Here is a 21363-nt window from a genome sequence, read left to right on the forward strand (position 1 = left end):
TCTATGTTGTAGCATACAATATGTTTTCTTTCTTTTGTAGCTGAATAATATTTCATTGTACGTATATAGCATGTCTTCTTTATCCATTCATTTACCCATGAACATGTAGATTTGTTTGAATTCATGGTTACTATTAACATACTTCAGTAAACATAGGAGTGCAAATACCTCTTTGAGGTCTGAATTCAATTCTTTTGGATAAAGACCCAAAAGAATTGTGGGATTTATATGATAATTCACTTTTTAATTTTTAAAGAACCTGTACATATTGTGTCTATATCATTTTACCTTTCCACCATCAATGCACAGAAATTTCAGTTTTCCCATATCCCCAACACATGCTATTTTAGGGGATTTGTTGTTGTTGTTGTTGTTTTGTAACACTGACAGATTTGGGAGTCTAAAGAGTAAGATGATTTTTTTATGTTCTTTGATTTACATTTCTATGATCATTAGTAATGTTGAGGATCTTTCAAAAGATCCTCAACCAAAAGATCCTTGGCAATCTGTATGCCTTCTTTTGAGTAATGTCTGCTCAAATTCATTCATTTTTTATTAGGCTATTTGTTTATTGCTCCTGAGTTATCTGTGCTCCTTATATATTTTGAATATCCACCAAATATTAGATATATTTGCAACTATTTAATGTACAACTATTTTTACCTATCTCATTAGGCTCTGAAACTCTTTAATCCCACTTTTTCTACTTGTCTATTTTTGCCTTTATTTCCTGCACCTTTTTAATCTTTAAGTCTATAGTTGTATTTCTTTTTTTTTTTCTTTTTAATTTTTATGTGGTGCTGAAGATCAAACCCGGGACCTCCCATGGGTTAGACAAGGGCTCTACCACTGAGCCACAATTCCAGCACTATAGTTCGATTTCTGACGTACAATAATTAATACCTGCAAAAAGTGAAAAGGGGCAATCAAACTTGTGAACCAGTCATAATGTTGTAGTACTGATTAACAGAAAGTAACTCATCTGTGTTTTTGTTTGCCTGGCACAGAAAATGGTATTTAAACATAGTTATCAAGCTGATTTTAGTTGCTGATAAATTCAAGTGAGGACAAATTTGGGGATTAAAAGTAGAAAATCAATAATCTCACACAAACATTACTTTCCTTCTTCCCTCCTTTTCTGTGTGTATCCTGTAATCATCTATGAATTGCATAAATTACAACAAATATCTGAAATTTACTGGAAGCTAGAGAGAACATTTAGATACTTAACTATATTACCTACTTTCCATGCAGATGATGTGCTGAAAATACCCAACATTAGAAATATATGAAGATCAAATTTAAAAATCTATATTCACTGAAGTATTCCTTCTGCCTCTTTCTGAAAGCTTTGAAGGAAATCTAAGATTTTTTTATGTTCTTAGTTGTCAATGGACCTTTATTTTATTGATTTATATGTGGTGCTGAGAATTGAACCCAGTGCCTCACACATGCTAGGCAAGTGCTCTACAGACCCTGAACCCCAGACCCAGCCCCGGAAATCTAAGATTTGAATGTACTTTTTTTGTTGTTGTTATTTTTCTTTAGAAAGAACTTCTAATACCAAATGGAAACTTTTAAATCTTAAATTACATAGTTTTCCCAAAACAGCTCAATAATTTTTTGAATATCCATCATCACATATTTACAATTAAGCATGCATTCTTGTGAAATACTATTTCAGAATAAATATTTATAATCATAGTTTTTATGAAAATCAGGAAGACAAACTGAAAATATAGTGACTTATTTGGCTTATGCAATTTTTTCTCATAAAAATTTAAAACCAACAAAATTTTATTTTTTAGAACTTTAGTACTTATAATGGTCCATAAAGCAAAGATAATTATGAATTTTAAGTGAAACTTGTAATAGAAGAAACCACCCGTGTTTTTTTTTCATATATTCAACTATTTCTATTATTTTATTAATTGACGGTTTTTAAGATGTGCATATTGTGTTCTCATTAAACTGGTGTAGCAATATGGTCTCTATTAGCCTAAATATAATTAATTGTGACATGCATTAAATACTATTATGAAATAAATCATGAGGTTATAACTTTAAACAGAGTGGCCTATGAAAAACTTGCATCACAAGTTACCAAGGATTTATAGTGCTTATTAAAAGTAGAGATTTCCACCTGGCATGGTGGAACATGCCTATAATTTCAGTGGCCTAAGAGGCTGAGGCAGGAAGATTGCAAGTTTAAGACCAGGCCCAGCAGTTTAGTGAGGCCCTAAGCAACTTAGTCAGACCCAGTCTCAAAATAAAAATTTAAAAAGTCTGAGGATGTAACTAAGGTAAAGTGCCTCTGGGTTCAATCACCAGTAGGAAAAAAAAAAAAAGTAGAGATTCCCAGTGCCACCCTATAGATAAATCAGAATTCCCAGGGTCAGAATCCTAGGTGTATTCTTAGACCAAGTTTCACAGTGAGTTTGAGGCAATTTAACTTGAGAACAAATTACTTAAAATACCTGACTGACGATTGTATTAAAGAAAAAAATCAAACAGATATAGTTATCTGTTCTGGAATGAACAGTAGCACATGACCTTAAGACTCACAAGACTAACTAGTGAGGCTAAGTTTGCATGAAAGAGTGTTTTTGAACCACATTATATATTAAACACCCAAAGTGTTTTATCTCTGTGATGTCATTTGTCCAAAGTAGTCTAGATAAGATTTTTTTTTTAAGTTCAAAGATAGGTAGAATTCAGAAATAAAGAGGTATTGACTTTTATTTTATGATGTTCTACAAAGACCAAACTTTTTATTTGTTGTCTTACTAATTACTTTTAAAATTAATAACTACATCTAATTTTAATTTAGCTACTGGAGCTGAAATATATAATGCTTATTTTACCCCATGAGCCATATCTTCCACAACACTTTGATATCCATGTTTTCTAATTTTGACTTCAATTCCCAGCCTGAATATTTGGTCAAATAATTTTCAAAGCTGTTGTACCCATTTACACACATACACAGCGCACAGTTGTATGATTGCTCAATTGTTTCAAACCTACATTAATGCTTGCCATTCTGTTTTCTTTAATTTGTTGGCCAGGCAGTAATCTCTAGTTTTTGTTTTAGTTTGTGTTTCTCTACATTCTAATGAGGTTAATCAACTTTTGCAATGCTTGTTAGTCCTTTTAAGTATCTCTACTCATGTATTTACTCACATATTTTGCCCCTGCTTTCTATAATACCAATCTTCATTTTTAATCAAAGACTAATTTGAAGACTTAGAGCTTCCAATACATTTGTGACAACTTAATATTTTTTCAGTGTCATAATTTATATTATTTGGATTTTTTTAAAAAACCCAGTTTTATGGAGAGAAGATGGCCTACTTGGGAAAAAGGAAGCACAGGCCAACAGTTCCTCAGCACTAGACTTATAAAGGGAGAAGATTGCTCCTCAGCCAGAACTTCACTGAAACTTAATATTGAACTTGTAAGACCATTCATGGAGCTACAGAAAGTCAGTAACTTGCACAGAAGAAATAATACCTTAGAGATGCGACGGGTCCAGCCGCCAGCAGGGGAGAGGAGTGGGACCCACAGCCAGAAGAGATGCCTGACTGACGATAAAGAAGTTTATAAATAAAGAAAAACTGACTTGGGAAGACATGTGGCTTACGGAGGAAAGCCAGTTTAAACAAAAACAGGGTTAACAGGGAAAGGACTCAGTGAAAATAAATCCACAACAGCCCATGAGGAACATAAGCATTCCCGACGCAGCCCTTTGCTAATGCAGAACAGGCTACAGGTGGGGAAAACCTTCCCAGACACTGAAAGCTGTCCCCACACAGATGGCACAGCTAGGAACAGAATAAAAGGAATGGGAATTTATAAAGGAAGTTGATAGAAGCCCACGAAAAAATTCCCAGAAGGTGCCTGAGCCAGAGAGACTGAAATTGAAATAGGCACAAATAAAATTTTACCTGGACCATTCAGCATCTGGATCCCAAGGAGGAACACTCTAATTACTGGCACCAGGTGGTAGCTACTGCAAAGACACTGACTGTGGCCACACAAGGGCATTTGCACTGCAGGGTGGATACTCAGAAATTCACATCCATAGTGATGAGGGTGAAACCCATGCAGGCTTAGTCCCTTTGCCCTAAAAAGTGGATTTTACTGAAGCCTCAGAGATCTAGAAGTCCAGCAGAGATTGGCTGTTCCGGATCAACAGGGGGCGTGGTCCAAAACTTAAATAACCACCAACAGAGTTCTAAAACTCACCAAGGACCAAACCCCAACAACTGGTAACTCCAATCTAGAACTCTGCATCACTCCTGCTACGGGAGTTCATTAGCACTCCCCAGTCTGTCCCACCAAAACTGGGAGATTGGAAGCCACAGAAAGCTATACAAAGCTGGCAGCTAGGTGAGGAACACAGGGTCAGTGACTAAAAATTCGGAGCCAAAAATAAAGACTGAAAATTCATTCCTGCCAAAAGATTTGACCATCACGGCAGAAACAAACCCTGTATCTTTCATGAAGATTTATTTATTTTTTTGGTCTTTTTTCCTTTTACTATTTCCATTCTTCCAATCTTTCTTTTTTCTTATTTTCCATATGGCCATTTGTTTTTTACTCTTTCTAAATTTTATTTTTTTTCCAATTTTTTCAATCACTTCATCATGTTGTATTATTCTTCACTTTTTTTCCTTATGCATGATTTTGTGTGTATTTGATGTGCATGTGTAGTTGTGTATGCTCTCACTGCATAGATAGGTCTAAAAATATATATGTAATTTACATATTAACAGTTCTCTTACACATGTTCATCATGTAGTCTTGATTGGACTTAGATGGGTGCAATTAAGAGTTTAAATTGTTTTGATCTTATATTTGCTGGTTCATTCATACCCATGTTCTGGGCCCCTTATTACCTCCTTCACTCCCTTAGTAACAGCCTAAGTTTCCTGCTTCCTTCTTTTTTTTATGACTTTCAATTTTTATTCCTTCTTCTTTATAGCTAATGCCTGCTACTATCTCTTGCCTCTTTCCTGATCACTTTTTCAAACACTTCAAACTTTCTGTGCCTTCCTACCCTATTTCCTCTTACTTAAGAAACTGTAATCCCACTAAATAATAGAAATTAATACAACTGTATGTAACTTTATAATTTTTTTCAGTTACATAGTTTATATTGTCTGGGTTTCTAAAGCTTCCAGTTTGAGGGAGATAAGATGGCAAAGGAGGGAAAGTAAGCAAGGCTTGGTGGCATACACAGCCCACTGTATTAATAATCACAATTTTAATGCGGTTGGAATTACTCCCCCATTCAAATTGTTCTGATTATTAATACAGTGGACAATATAGTAGATGCCTGCTGTTGAATGCCTGATCTGGTTCATGGTTTTCTGTTGTTAAACATTGTAGTGTTGTTAAACATTGACCCCACCAATCCTATATAAGTGGCATGTATGATTTTGTCACAATTAACCCAAATACTATGTACAAGTATAGGGTTCTAAAAAAAAAACAAGTTTAATGCTTCCTAAATGCTATTATAGCTAATGAAGAATTTTGTGAGTTTTTACAAAAATGAGAAAGTATATGTGAATTACCACATGAAGGAGATGGAAATCAAGTCACAAATGGCAGATTTTGTCTCTTGAGTGTGGAAGAGTGAGTTCTGATATTTTTCTACTATTCTTATTCTGTAAATAAGGCAGAATGATAGTTTTAATTCAAAGGACACCTATTCCAATGTGTTAGAGAGGTGAAAGAATAGAAAAGAATAGTGATAAGTTGAAAAACACTCTGAAAAACTAATTGCAAGTGTTGCTTTTTTGTACCTGAAGGAACAAAGAAGCCAAATAGAAAGCTATGAAAGTTTACTGTTGGTAGGGCTACACTTTATTCTTTTGTCTTCCCAAAGAGTCCTTGAACTAGTACTCAGTCAGCATGTGTGGAATTAATGTATGAATTTGAGAAACTCTAGAATAAAAAATATATATAGCAGATTAGAGAAGGCAGAGACAGATTGATTTAGTCCAACCTTATATGCCTGCCCATACTTCTACTTATCTGTGTGCCTAGCAGTTGTCTTGAGCCCTGGGCCCAGTTTATTGCTAAGGAAAGTCCCTCTATTACGTATGCCCCATTGCCAAGTGGAAACCTGAGTTGTATTCTGTTTTTACCTGATGTGTTTGACTCTGTGCCAGAAGAAATGGATTTCTGCCTTGATGTACATCACCAAGTAACAGGCAACTTTTCCTTTTTTCTTTTGCTCAAACTTACTATAAAACAACTGGCCATATTCTATACATCTCAATTTGATAAAATATTCACATTCAAAGAAAGACACACATTGTTATTTAAGAAGTCATACAGCATAGTGAAATAGATCATGAGCTTTGCAATCAGACAAATTAGGTCTAAACTCTCAAACACTTGTGGTACACAGAATGATCACTCCTCAGAGATGTGATGTGCATGTCCTAATCCTGAAACTTATGAACATGTTACATGTCAAAGGATAATTAAGGGAGGAGATGGAAGTAAGATGGCTAAGCAGCTGATTTTATGATTGGTAGATAAGCCTAGATTATCTGAGTGAGCAAAGTAATTACAAGGGTACTTATAAGTGAAAGAGAGAATCTGAAGAGTTAGAATGATGTAACATGAGAAAAGACCAACCAGCCACTGCAGGCTTTGACAATGAACTTCTTTAGAAGTTGGGAAAGGCATGGAGATGCATCTCTCTTACAGCTACCAGAAAGGAAAGCAGATCTGTGGACACCTTGATTTTAGCTGAGACCCATTTTGACTTCTGGTATATGAACTGGTAAGATAATAAATTTGTATGCTTTCAAGTCCCTAAGTTTGTAGTATTTTATGACATCAGCAATAGGAAATTAATATACCAATTTATTAGCTGTGTGACTTTGAGCAAGTTATTCAGTCACACTGATCTTCTGTTAACTCTTATAAAGGAAGCTGTTAATATTACATCTCACTAAACTTAAGACTCAATTATTTAAAATTAAATAAAGTAGTTGTAAATAGGTAAAGCTCTATTAATAAATAAAGAAAACAATTTAACTTTGGTCAAAGCTTTCATTACACTTACTATTTTTGTTTTACACACAAGGAGTCATTTTTGACCTATTTACAATTACATTATTATTTCACTTTTTCACATACATAAAACTTTAAAATAGTTATTAGTAAAGTGCCTGCACTTTCAACATACAATTTTTTTAGAACCACATTACAACTAAGAGTCATAAATGGCATGATATAAAAAAAATGTTCTATCTCCCATCAGGAATATTTGTAATACAGTTTTACTTCAACTGGATTTCAGATTTTTTCTAATCCACCAGCACCTGTCTACAAGCTTCAGTGTGCATGTGCAGGCAGTAATGTAATGTCAGGACTGTTATTTGAATGAAAAAGATTGCAAAGTAAAAACCAATGCAGAGATTTTTTTTTTCAGTGCTCTTTATAATGAATAAAACATGGCATGATGCAAAATGGCCTAAATGCAAAGGTATAAAGACTTTGGAACATATATTTCTTTTTTAAATACAATGCATTTTCCTTTCCAATGATAGGTTTTTCAGGTTCATAAACTCTCATGCATTCAACAATTTAATAGTCTATGAAGGGACTCTAAAGAGAAAGCTTATTCCTAATTGCTAGAATTAGCCAAAGATGATTAATAACTGAGTAGAATACCTAAATTATAATTTCTGCATTAATATATATTAACATACATATATATAGAGAAATATACATGACAGATGTTTACATCAGGGATTTTTTTTTTTCTCTTTCCATTGGAAAGCAGGGAAAAGTGAGGAGACCTAAAATTTGAAGATAGGTAATCATTTGCAGTTAAATTTAATCTTTTATTCAAATTGATGATTATGTAGTTTAGCCATGTTGAGAGTTTAGCCATGTTGAAATGTTCTTATGAAAAATTTCAAGGTCAATACCGAATTGGATGGTAAAAAGAAAGTAAAAAATATAAATTCATAAGAGAAATGTTTTGATTGAAGTTGGCTAGTATGTCAGAACATTTCTAGAAAATGGTTTAACTAAATCAAACTCAGAAATGTTTGTATGTGTGAGTGTGAGTGCATTTTCTTGACTCTTTCATCATCACTAGGCCTTGGAAATTTATATAAAATGGTGTTTATATTAGGGGCATACTTTTCGTTTAAAAAAATCAGTTCTAACTAAACAGGAATTGAAAATCAGTTTATAGAGACATTTGTGGTAGTAACAGAGCACCAAACAGATTTTTCTCTTCTTATCTAAACAATATATGATATAATCAAAAATCCGTGGGTTATGAACATATGTGAGAATGGCAAAAAGATTATCTGGTATTTACGAAAATTAGATTAAGAGGAAATGCACTAGATCTATTCTGGTTTATGCTCATTGATGTGACCTTTTGGGAGGAACTACACAATTACCTATCTCAAAATTCTTTTTTTTTTCATCTTTGCTCAGCTCTTTATTCAAAATAAACTGCCCGAAATTATTTGAACTTATGGAATAAAACAGCTTTCTAAGAGTTTATGCAGCAGACTTTTTCTCTTCTGCAACAGGTTTCTTTTTAGCTGTTGGTTTCTTGGAAGGTGCAGCCTTTCCCCCCACAGGCTTCTTCTGCTTAACACCAACAGCCTTCTTTCCTTGCTTCTTTACCACATGCTTCTTGCCTGCATCCCCCTTCTGTTCTTTTTTATCTGATTTAGCTGCTGCTACAGCTGCTGCTGCTTCTTTATTCACCCAGAGTTTGTGACTCCTGGCCTGGTGACAAAATTATTTTCTGATTAAGGCAACCAAGTAGGGCTTGGTTAACTTGATTAAACAGGCAAGAAAAACTTTAAAGAGAATATCATAATGCAAACATTTTAAAACATCCTAAAGAGATTTAAAAGCTATAGCAAATTTATTGGAGGGCATGTTTCAAGTTCTTTTAAAAAACAAAATTAAATTTAATTCAACAAAAAGGAAGTTTATATGTCAAGAATTTGAGTAAATCTTGCTTCCAATATCCTAGATAACCTTATAGAAAAGACTAAAGTATTTTCAAAGTCGATGGAACTCTTCCAAGTAATTATACTTGTCATTTAAAAATAGGCAAACCTACCAAGAGATGATATGGGAAACAGGCAAGAAATGAGAAAACAGTACAGAAAATACAAGTGTAAATGGCAAATGTAGATTAAAACAGCTCCCTCAAACCTTGCCATTTGTTGATGTTTGACTGCAACTATAATATTCTGTCCCAATCTCACATTTGACTTTCACTTTATCTTTCAATTTTCAATTGCTAATGCCTCCTTCAACTCTGTTACTGACATTCTGTACTTGTACATAATAAACATGTGATCTTTTAAGTTAGCATCCCATCCAGTCACTGTAAGAATATCAGACATGCCATTTAGAATTATTATTAATGTCTGACTCTTCACTTTCAAATCTAGGTTAGCTTCTGGATACCACATACAGTTGAAATTTTATATGTAATTGCTAAAACTATATATGTGATTTGAAGTATAAATGTTATTTATATTTGCTTCATTATATATATCATTGCTTCAGCAATTCTGCAACTACTGATTTTGAAATCAGTTTATTATATATATGGAAATGTGCATTAACTTTGAAATAGTTACAGTTTAGGGAAATGAACAAGCATTATATAAATGGTGAGAGAATATGTTAAATAACATTTGAAATGTTACACACTTATTTTGAAGTTGAAAGGAAAAACTATGTAAGAAAAAATAAAGCAGAACAATAATGATAACATTATATCAAAATGCTTTCTGAAACCCTGGCATGGTAATCTCAGTGGCTCAGGCGGCTGAGGCCAGCCTCAGCAAAGCCAAGACACTCAGCAACTCAGTAAGACCCTGTCTCTAAATAAAATACAAAATAGGACTGAGGATGTAGCTCAGTGATTGAGTGCCCCTGCGTTCAATCCCTGGTACCAAAAAAAATCTCTCTGATAAAAATCTGTATACAGTCAAAGTACTAAGCCAATAACTTTAAGAATGGAATTATATATTAAGATCATAAATTTCATTTGTGTCATCAGTCTTTCAAATTAAAGTCTACATATTTTATAAAATAATTCTGAATCTTTATATTTTATAATAAATGATATATAACTATGAAAAAAAGAATTGAAATAATTATTATGATGGAAAAAATGAATTAGGGAAAAATCAAGAATCCAATAAAATGCTTTGCCCTTAACTGATAATGGTGAAATAGAACCTGTGCTACATTTGTGAAGTGGAATATGTTCAGTTTAGCAACATGAGATGCTGAGATATCATTCTTGCATAGAATGTAGCATTTTAAAAATTTGGGCTTATACATTTTTAGTAATATGGTTGTAAAAAACATAACTATGTTTTTTACGAATTATGATAAAATTTTATCCTTTGATTTCCATTCATTTTGTAGATATTTGGCTTCATTCTAGGTTTCAACCAAAAGTTGCTTGCATGAACTTTTTATGTTTGACTAGCATGTATACTTAATGAATCTCAAAAAGGTGATAAAATTATTTAAGAAATAAAATTGGTGAGACAAAGGGGCAGAGTTTTTTTTTTTAATATTTATTTTTTAGTTTTAGGTGGACACTATATCTTTATTTTATATTTATGTGGTGCTGAGGATCAAACCCAGTGCCTCATGCATGCTAGTCAAGCACTCTACCACCCAAGCCACAACCCCAGTCCTGAGGCAGACATGTTTTGATACCTTGGGATTGGAACTTTGTATTGGTTCTACCTCCTCTGTAAAGTAGTTTCAGGAAGTATATTAAAAAATCAAATGTGTGGGGCTGGAGTTGTAGATCAGTGATAGAGCACCCACCTCGCACATGTGAGGCACAGTGTTCTATTCTTAGCATCACATATAAATAAGTAAATAAAATAAAGGCCCATCAACAACTAAAAATTTTTTTAATTAAATGTGAATATGCAAACAAATTATGCAGACAATTACTCTGCTAGGAATTTGTCAATTGGTGAAGGCAAACATTTGAGTAGAAAAATATAAAAAACTGAATTGTGTGATAAGGCTTTATAGTATGAATAAATAAGGCAACCCTATTTAATATCCTATAAGAGAATACTATACAGCCATTAGAAAGGAAGAATTTCCATTGTTTCCAATATATTGCCCAGAAACAAAACAAAAATGTTAAAAAAACAATATGTAAAACAATATAATTTTTATAGTTTTGTTATACACCCATTATTCTGGTATGACTAAAAATGCCTCACTTCATTCTTAAACTGTTTAATATTGAATGAATATTATATAACCTGTGTTTATAATGAAGTTATAGTATCACTGCTCATGATGAGAAAATTAAAATATTTTCTTAATTAAATTCAGGCTACAATTTATACAGTATCACTAATGATGTCCATTTCACATCTAGAAATTCTGTCACCAGAAAACCCTTTCTCTGTAAGTTTCATTGCTGCTGCATTTCTGTATCAAGAAGTTCTCAAGCATGACATTTTTCCTGTATAACATTTTCCATTGCAAGTTTGTGTTCCATTTATACTGGGGATTGTCCATGTTATTACCAAAGTTAATCAAATCACATAGCTGATCTGCCTTCTAGAACTTTACATGTTTCAGGGAAAATAAAGAAAAATTCTGAACTGTGTTAAAAGGATGAAAAATTCTCAATGATTAAAAAGGCTACTTAGTGATGAGATCCAAGATGGCAAGCCAGAGGGAGGTGGCATTCTGTGTTGCTCAGTGACCTGGGACTCAAGTTGTGAGAATACTGTTTCTCTGCAAGTGAAATTCCTGCTCCTGTGTGGGAAATCACATCCACTGTGCCACTCCAGGACTCCAGGGTTCAGCATCAAAGTAGGTCTCCCAACTACTCACAAGACTATCAAGTACCCCAGCAGGCACCATCAACGCCTGCACAGAACTTTAGGCCACCCACCTGAGCAGAAATCACTGACACCACTCCCAACAGGAACTCCAGCCACCACTCCCATGTGGACCTCCATCTACCAACATGGGGGCTCCCCTGGTTTCCACTATCTTGGGACTCAGCAGCAGCAGAGATAGTCCCCTATGTACAGTAGCCTGCCTGTACCTGGGAACTTCACACCTGCTCTGAAGACAGCTGACAGCCACACACTGTACAAGCTCATCTCTAAACTCATCCTCCAACACCATCACTTGGCTCCCCCCATATGACCTGACAGCCCACTGCTGAAAGCAGGTGCCTCCATCTTGGGTCAACTTTATCACCATCTTCAGTGGGGGCAACTCCCAGTTTTGGAACTCCAGCTGGCCAGGTACCCAGTTTCTAATTCCCCCCTCTACCCAGCAGCCGCTACCCCAGCACAGTGACACCCTGGTTAACTTCACCACCCTGAGGGTGGAAATAACACCTAACAACAAATGACCCCACCTATTGGATGAGAATTAAAGACATGGATTTCCAATAAAAACAATCTTGTATCTTCCTTCAAGATTCCCCCCACTCCCTCTCTATTCTCCCACCCTCACATCCTCAACATGTGAAACCAAGTATGTTGCATGAATTAAGATTTTGAGGACTGAGATGGCTGAATACTATATTACAGCTGTGTGTGTGTGTGTGTGTGTGTGTGTGTATTTCTTTTATCCCACCTATTTCTACTATTTTAACATTTTTTTATTTTTCTCAATATATATGTGTGTTTGTTTTAATTACTCTACTGTCTTCCCACTTATTGTCTATCCAAAATTACTTCCTCTCCCTGCTCCTGCTACTAATCTTCCTCTTTAGATTTCTCTTTCACACTTCCTAAGATATAACAACTCTATATCCTCACGTTCTACCTCCTTAGAATATCATTCTACTGCTAACCACCAGTTCTTTGTCCACCATCAGCAAATGTAAACCTTTCTGCAAACCTTCATATATATATATATATATATATATATATATATATATATATATATATATAATTGAATTCACCACTTCTGTACATAGTGAACAAACTGTAAATGTTGTAATAGCAAACATTTGTTTTTAGGGTGTATACTGTTTATATTGGGATCTGATAACATTGTCCTTCCCCTCAAATGGGGTGGGTATTAGATCCCTATAGGGGAACTGTAAGCCTATAGGGTAAAAACAGTAATGCCTTGGATCCACAGTGCTACAAGAGAAGACACACAATCAATATGAAAAGACAAGGGAAGAAAGTGCCCCAAACAAATCAAGATACCATATTATTAGAATCCATGGCAACCACAGCAGAAGAAATTACAGAGAAGGAGTTCAGGATGTACATGATTAAAATGTTCTGTGAATTAAAGGATGATAAAGATAGCAAATACAGGCAGCAAAAGATCATTTCAACAAAGAGCTACATAAACAAATACAGGAAACCAAAGATTACTTCAATACAGAGATAGATATTTAAAAAAAAAATAGAAATCCTTGAAATGAAAGAAACAATAAATCAAATTAAAAGTTCAATTGAAAGCATCACCAACAGATTAGACCACTTGAAAGACAGGACCTAAGACAATAAAGACAAAATATATAATCTTGAAAAGAATGTAGATAACACAGGAAAATGGTAAGAAACCATGAGCAGAACATTCAAGAAATATGAGACTACATAAAAACACCAAATTAAAGAATTATTGGGATAGAGAAGGGAATAGAGTTCCAAACCAAAATAATGAACAATCTATTCAATGAAGTATAATATTAGAAAATTTTCCAAACATGAAGAATGAGTTGGAAAACCAAATTCAAGAGGCTTACAAGATGCCAAATGTACAAAATCATGACAGATCCACACCAAGGCACATTATGATGAAAATGCCTAACATACAGAATAAGGAGAGAATATTAACACCATGATATAAATTAATCAATAACATATAGGGGGAACCAATAAGATAATGTGTATATTTCTCAACCCAGACCCTGAAAGCTAGATGATCCTGGAATAACATATATCAAGCTCTGAAAGTAAATGGATTCCAACCAAGAATCTTATATCTACCAAAAGAAAGCTTTAAATTTGATGATTAAATAAAAACCCTCTTTGAAAAACAAAAGTTAAAAGAATTTACAGCATAAAGACTGTACTATAGAACATCCTCAGCAAAATGTCCCATGAAGAGGAATTGAAAAACAACAATGAAAATCAGCAAAGTGTGGTACCACACTAAAGGAAAAACTAATCAAAGGAGAAACCAAGTCAAGTTAAATACCAAAAATACTCCAAAATGTCTGGGAATACAAATCATGTCTCAATAATAACTCTGAATGTTAATGGCCTAAACTCACCAATCAAAAGACATAGACTGACAGACTGGATTAAAAAAAAAAGATCCAACAATATGCTGCCTCCAAGAGAGTCATCTCAGAAAAGACATCCACAGACTGAAGGTGAAAGGTTGGGAAAAATCATACCACTTTCATGTACTGCAGAAGCAAGCAGGGGTCTCCATCCTCATATCAAATAAAGTAGACTTTAAGTCAAAGTTAATCAAAAGGGATAAAGAGAGAGATTTCATACTGCTTAAGGGAAATATTCATTAACAAGACATAACAATAATAAATTTATATCCCCTAGACAATGGAGTGTCTATGTTCATCAAACAGACTCTTCTCAAGTTCAAGAGTCAAATAGACCACAACACAATAATTCTGGGTGACTTTAACATACCTCTTTCACCACTGGATAGATCTAACAAACAAAAGCTGAACACAGAAACTACAGAACTAACTGACTTATATAGAACATTTCATCCTTCAGTGAACAAATACACTTTCTTCTCAGCAGCACATAGATCCTACTTTAAAATAGAACATGTGTTATACCACAAAGAAACTCTTAGCAAATATAAAAAAGTAGAGATACTACCCTGAATTCTATCAGATCATAATGGAATGAAATTAGGAATCAATGATACAATAAAAAATAAAAGCTACACCAACACCTGGAGACTAAATAATATGCTACATAATAAACAATTCATTGCAAAGATAACAGGGAGCTTTAAAAAATCTTAAAGATGAATGAGAACACAGAAAAAACATATTGAAATCTCTGGGACACTATGAAGGCAGTATTAAGAGGGAAGTTCATCGCATGAAATTCATTCCTTAAAAGAAGAAAAAGCCAACAAATAAATGACCTAACATTATATAACAAAGCCCTAGAAAAAGAACAACAAATAAACACCAAAAGCAGTAGAAGACAGGAAATAATGAAAAGCAGAGCTGAAATCAAAGAAATTGAAACAAAACAAAACAAAATTGAAAAAACAAAAAGTTGGTTATTTAAAAAATTAATAAAATTGACAAACCCTTAGCCATGCTAATGAAGAGAAGAAGAGAGAAAACTCAATTTACTAACATACATGATGAAAAATGAAATATCACAACAGAAACACAGAAGATAATTAGAAATTATTTTGAAAATTATACTCCAATAAAATAGAATATATTGAAGGCATTGACAAATTTCTAGAGCCATATGATTTGCCCAAATTGAATCAGGATGATATACACAATTTAAACAAATCAATTTCAAGCGATGAAATAGAAGACGCCATCAGAAGCCTATTAACCAAGAAAAGCCCAGAACCAGATGGACACATAACCGAGTTCTACAAGATCTTTAAAGAACTCATACCAATATTCTTCAATTTATTTCAGGAAATAAAAAAGAGGGAGCACTTCCAAATTCATTCTATGAGGCCAATATCACCTTAATTCCAAAACCAGGCAAAGACACATCAAAGAAAGAAAATTTCAGACCAATATCGCTAGCGAACTTAGATGCAAAAATTCTGGCAAGTTGAATACAAAAACATCAAAACTGTAGTACACCATGATCAAGTGGGGTTCATCCCAGGGATGCACAGTTGGTTCAACATACAAAAATCAATAAATGTATTTCATCACATCAATGGGCTTAAGAAACATATGATCATCTCAATAGATACAGAAAAAGCATTTGACAAAATGCAGCATCCATTCATGTTCAAAACACTAGAAAAACTTGGGATTACAGGAACATATCTCAAAATTGTAAAAGCTATGTATGCTAAGCCCCAGGCCAATGTCATTCTAAATGGAGACAAATTGAAAGCATTTCCTCTAAAAACTGGAACTAGACCTCTTTCACCACTTCTGTTCAACATAGGTCTTGAAACACTGGCCAGAGCAATTAGACAGATAAAAGAAATTAAAAAGATACAGATAGGAAAAGAAGAACTCAAATTTGCACTATTTTCTGATGATATGATTCTATACCTAGAAGGCTCAAATAATTCCTCCAGAAAAGTTCTAGAACTAGTAAATGAATTTAGCAAAGTAGCAGGATACAAAATCAACACCCATAAATCAAAGGCATTTCTGCATAACAGTGACAAATCCTCAGAAAGGGAAATGAGGAAAACTACCCCATTTACAGTAGCCTCAAATAAATAAATGAATGAATGAATGAATAAAATACTTGGGAATCAACCTAACAAAAGGGGTGAAAGACCTCTACAATGAAAACTACAGAATGCTAAAGAAAGAAACTAAAAAAGACTTTAGAAGATGGAAAGATCTCCCTTGTTCTTGGATATGCAGAATTAATATTGTCAAAATGACTATACTACCAAAAGCATTATACAGATTTCATACAATTCCAATCAAAATCCCAATGATATTCCTCATAGAGATAGAAAAATAATTTTTTTCTGGAAATTTAAGAGACCCCCAGAATAGCTAAAGCAATTTCTTAGCAAGAAGAGTAAAACAGGTATATCACTATACCAGACCTTAAACTATACTACAGGGCAATAGTAACAAAAACAGCATGGTATTGGCACCAAAATAGACTTGTAGAACAATGGTACAGAACAGAAGACACAGAGTCTAACCCACATAATTAGAGTTATCTTATATTTGACAAAGGTTCCAAAAACTTTCATTGGAGAAAAGATAGTTTCTTCAACAAATGGTGCTAATAAAAAAACTGGAAATCCATATGCAACAAAATGAAATTAAACCCCTATCTCTCATCATGCACAAAACTCAACACAAAGTGGATCAAGGACCTAAGAATTAAACCAGAGATAATGTATCTATTAGAAGAAAAAGTAGGCCCAAATATCCATCATGTCAGGTTAGTCTCAGCAAAAGAAACAATCAGTGTCATGAATAGAGAGCCTACTAATTGGGAACAAATTCTTACCACATCAGATAGAGCACTAATCTCTAGAATATAAGAGAACTCAAAAATCTTAACAAAAAAAAAAAAAAAAAAAAAAGCATATCCCAATCAATCAATAAATGGGCCAAGGAATTGAACAGACACTTCTCAAAAGATGATATACAATCAATCAACAAATATATGAAAAAATGTTTATCATCTGTAGCAATTAGAGAAATGCAAATCAAAACTACTTACAATTTCATCTCCAGTCAGAGTGGCAGCTATTAAGAATACAAACAACAATGAATATTGGCGAGGATGTGGGGGGGGAAAGCACACTCATACATTTCTGGTGGGACTGCAAATTGGTGCAGCCAACATGGAAAGCAGTATGGAGAATCCTTGGAAAACTGGGAATGGAACCACCTTTTAACCCAGCTATCCCTCTCCTCCGTGTATACCCAAAGGACTTTAAAAAACAGCATACTATAGGGATACAGCCACATCAATGTTTATAGCAGCACAATTCACAATAGCTAAACTGTGGAACCAACCTAGATGCCTTTCAGTAGATGAATGGATAAAGAAAATGTGATATATATGCACAATGGAATATTACTCAGCAATAAAAGAGAATAAAATCATGGCATTTACAGGTAAATGGAGTTGGAGAATATAATGATAAGTGAAGTTAGCCAATCCCACAAAACCAAATGCCGAATGTTTTATCTGATATAAGGAAGCTGATTCATAGTGGGAGGGAGCATGGGAAGATCAGAAGAAACTTTAGATAGGAAAAAGGGGAGGGGAGTAGGGGGCAAGGGGGTAAAAAAAAGGATGGTGGAATGAGATGGACATCACTACCCTAAGTACATGTATAAAGAAGACACAAATGGTGTGAATATACTTTGTATACAAGCAGAGATATGAAAAATTGTGCTCTCTATATATAATATAAATTATAATGCATTCTGCTGTCATATATAACACATTAGTATAAAAAAAATAAAAAACATAAAAAATAGAAAATAATAAAAAGGCTATTTAGTAATAATGTTTAAAAACACAAAGAAAAAAGCCCAATTATTTTACTTCAATTCAACCAAGTATATGGACCTATGTGGCGCTCTATAAGTTTATAGCAAGTTCTCTAATACATATTTTAACCTCCTGAAACACCAAAGCTCCACATGAATCAAAGCATCTATCGAAGCAGATAAAGCTTACAAACAAGAATGACATGATAATTATAAACAAGACTACACTAATCACACTTTATGTTAAAGTAAAATCTAAGAATATTTTCACATTTGAACAATAAGATGACATGCCAAATCCACTAGTTACAGACCAGACCTAAAATGGTGAGGGGTTTTTTTTTGTTTATTTGTTTGTTTGTTTACACATCTCTCAAAGAACTGACCCTCTTACACAAAGTTTATTTATTTATTTGCAACTTATGTTACTTTCTCAAAATTTCTTTTAGTCTTTATGATGGTTGAAGAAATATAACAACTTCCAATAGCATATGGTGCACTTGATTTACTTATCAATTCTTTTTGCTTTTATTTAATATTTTATTGGAATAGATACACTCTGGTAAAATAGATCAGGTTCTTATAGGGCATCTGTTCAGGTCTAATGCATGAATGAAAATCTGTTGTATATGTTCAGGGAAAATAATATTTCATATGTACTCTAGGCTATTGGAAGCTTTAAAAGTTTTTACAAAATTGTGCCTTGTTTATTCACATAACCAGTCAAAAAGTTAAACTGCAAAATACCCTTTTGTAGTTTTATAATGCAAAAGAACTGCCTTAACTTTATCTCCCTCCTTGAAAATGAGTAGTTTAGTCATCAGGTTGTTAATACAGACCCCAGTTATAGCATGGAAAAACATCTAATAATTTCATTATATTATATTAAATTAAACTAATGTTTATATTTTAGTGGCGTGTGTGTGTGTGTGCGTGCATGCACATGTGTGTGCACATGTGTACTGAGGGTTACATCCCAGTCCTATTTTTGTTAATTTTTATTTTTAGACAGGTTTTACTAAGTTGCTGAGGCCAGCCTCAAACTTGCAATCTTCCCATTCTAATACATTATTATTACCAAGAGACATAAACCTGTGCCAAAGCTAAATATGGTGAAATATGCCTAGAATAATTGTGATCCTTAAGAATTAAAGCACAGGATTCTATTATTATTAAGGAAAGGGTAACACAGCTTAAAAACTAAATTGAAATAATACTTATTAATAAACATGTTAAATGTCAGGGAACTGATTTGTTTGTATTTTTTGAGATTAGTGGCATCTGGGAAAATTTTAAAGATTCAAGAAGGTGGTAGGAGCAGCACTTCATTAAATTACCAAGGAGTTCTCTTATCATCAAAATGGGTTCTGGATAAAGATTGTATATAGCTGTAAACTCACATGGTGATGCCAACTGAAACTACTGACCTACAACACACATCAGCAAATAATAGCCTGTAGACTGAGTTAGCATGTTCCAAGAACCAAGAATGCTTTGTACATGTTTATCGTGTATTAAAGGCAAACAAGAAGACCAAGTGAGTTGGATTTTCTATAAAGTCTGCAAAGTTCAAAATATTTGTCTAGTCCTTATCAAAATAAGCTTGCTGATTGTACCCTTTACAGAATGCTTTCATATCTTCTTATCAAGAAAGATAATCTTAAATGGTTTTCATTTATGTAGTAGAGATGACAATGTACTTTCAATATCTTATCACCAATTCTTTATCTTAGCCCATGAAAACTTAAATGGAGCAACAAAATCACTTATGATAATTTTTTAAATAAATATTATGTTTTTGAAGTTTTATTTTTTGAGAAAAGTAATAAACTATTTGAAATACATATATATTTCATGTACATATTTAAAATATATAAAAGATACATACATATGATCTATTTTATTATTTCTGACCTATTTTAATCCACCTGTGTCAATTTCATTAAAATATTCACAGAAAGGAAAACTTGGGACTTAATGGGTTAATATATGGACAGGAAATCTCTAATCATCATGAGTTACCACAGAACATCAAATGAGTCAATATATTCATGACATTAGGCTAAGGGACCCCTATCAATGAGGTGTCTAGAAGTTTAACATGGCCTGGGACATGTTAAAATAAGCCCTATAAGCAAAACTCTTACACAACTGAGATGTAGTACCGGTTGGACTGCTTTGGATATTTTGTTTGTTTTGCTAAGTATGTAGGGTTTTATTTCATCTTTTTACTATATTTTATTAGTGCACTATGATTATAAAGTTTGTCACATTAGGCTGTAATGATCTGGTTGCATGTACCAAGTAGCCATTTTGAATAATGTTTAAATTATAAACAACTTTGCAATAGTTCCAAGGCTCAGCTGCAAGGTATCTTGCTCTTGAGGTCTTATATCTAGGTGACCAAAGATAATTCAAGTTAAACAGGATGAGATGTTATATAGTCTTTGGAAAACTACAACAGGAGAATCATAACACATGTTTGGAGTTTGGTCATGCCCTCCTATGCTTAATAAATTTCCTCTACTTGAATAGCTACCAGGTAGTGACTTAATGCTACCCAGAGAATAACAAGTGATTATGTGTCCCACATTGTCCACTATGACCTGAATATTATATGACTCGTCAAATTCTGTAGTTAAATATCCATGACTGCATTACATTGCAAGATAAAAACCATATATGAGAGACTAAGCATTAAGTCTGAAAGCACTAAAATGCTGCATGAGAAGGGTTTCTATGCCTGGGGTACTTTTCCCTATGGCACTGCTATCGCTCCATTCATCAACACTTAGAGTCATGGGAATCTCTCATGATCAGTTATCAGATGAGGAAAAAGCCTGCTTCCTAGATGGGTCTATTGGTGCAATGATGCCCATCAGTAATTGACTTCAATAATTACAGTCACTCCTAGAGGTTACCTTGGAATAAATTATCCCAGTGATCAGAATAATGGTCAGTATATTTGCTAATCCACTTGATATAAAAGGAGAAGTGCTCTTAGCCCAGATCTGCATTGATTCACAGACAGTATGTAATCATGACTTTGGGCAGGAAAAAGAACATTAATAAATTTAGGAATAGGTGTTAAAGGGAGAAGAAGAAGAGTATACTATTAGAATGGGTAC

Source organism: Marmota flaviventris, chromosome 14 (genome assembly GCF_047511675.1).
Source record: "Marmota flaviventris isolate mMarFla1 chromosome 14, mMarFla1.hap1, whole genome shotgun sequence".
NCBI classification, from domain to species: Eukaryota; Metazoa; Chordata; class Mammalia; order Rodentia; family Sciuridae; genus Marmota; species Marmota flaviventris.